Source organism: Salvelinus sp. IW2-2015, unplaced genomic scaffold (genome assembly GCF_002910315.2).
Source record: "Salvelinus sp. IW2-2015 unplaced genomic scaffold, ASM291031v2 Un_scaffold3143, whole genome shotgun sequence".
Lineage (NCBI taxonomy): Eukaryota > Metazoa > Chordata > Actinopteri > Salmoniformes > Salmonidae > Salvelinus > Salvelinus sp. IW2-2015.
Genome location: NW_019944432.1, coordinates 54,871 through 56,401, shown reverse-complemented (window position 1 = coordinate 56,401; position 1,531 = coordinate 54,871).

Sequence of the window (1,531 nt, the reverse complement as noted above, 5' to 3'; positions counted from 1 at the left end):
GACCATTTGTGATGTATCTGGGACCTTTTGGAGTGCCAACAGAAGAAGATCATCAAAGGTAAGGCATTTATTATATCACTATTTCTGACTTTCGTGGCGCACCTGCCTGGTTGAAATATGTTTTTCATGCTTTTGTAGGCGGGGTGCTGTCCTCAGATAATCGCTTGGTGTGCTTTCGCCGTAAAGCCTTTTTGAAATCTGACACAGCGGTGGATTAACAAGAAGTTAAGCTTTATTTTGATGTATGACACTTGTGATTTTATGAAAGTTAAATATTTATAATTCTGTAGTTTGAATTTCGCTACCGTCCCACCTGCCCATAAGAAGTTAACGACCGTTCCACAGGTGCATGTTCATTGAACAAGCATGGGAAACAGTATTTAAACCCTTTACAATGAAGATCTGTGAAGTTATTTGGATTTTTACGAATTATTTTTGAAAGACAGGGTCCTGAAAAAGGGACGTCTCTTTTTTTTGTTGCTGAGTTTATAAAAAAACAAACGTCACCTAAGTAATTATTAACCCCAGTACTGTTTTCTGCATCTTTTCCCTTGATGCTTTGGGATTCTGGTGCACTTGTAGTCAGAAAGGTCCTTTTCCTGTCGGCCTACACGATTTTCTTCACATGTTTCGTGGAGCCTACATTACACAATTTTCTACCTGATCCATTTAATACAAGGCTCAACTTGTTCGTTCGTGTACATTACACCATTTCTTTTCATAATGCATTTTATACAATGCTATGTCAAATGTTCTGAGGGTGGTCAGATTGGAAAAAAATACAGATTTTTCTGTTATATATTTTTGTGGTTTTGATGATGGTATTTTAAACCAACACTTACACACATATATACAGACACACACTTTGCACACACACACACTTTGCACACACACATATGCACACACTTTGCACACACACATATACACACACACACATATACACACACACACACTTTGGGAAATTATAATACACACCATAATACATACATACACATACATACATACATACATAATACATACATACACATACATACACTTACACACATATATACACACACACACGCACACACTTTGCACACACACATATACACACACACACACTTTGCACACACACATATATACACACACACACACTTTGTTTGTACTCATGTTATAGCTAACTCTTGTCTTTTTGTATGAATCATTTTTTATGAAATAGTTGTATCTAGTTGTCATGTATTCATTATGTTTCACTGGTTAAATGTTTGTCGTTTTCATGATTAACGTGGTTAAATCGTCTTTTAGCTTTTGGTATATTTGGCATTTTTATACCTATTCTGTATTTCCACTAAAAGAAAGCAATAATGAATCAACACACTACTGTAAATAAATGAACACTACCTGTTATAAAATGGAAAATGCTCTCCGTAAATAAATAGTGAGAAATGCTCAGTCTGAAAYCCATTTGGCTTTGGGTTTCACAGCCCTATAATAATGATACAGGTTATATCAGCTTAACAATAGTTTATTTACAACATCTGGGGTACAACAT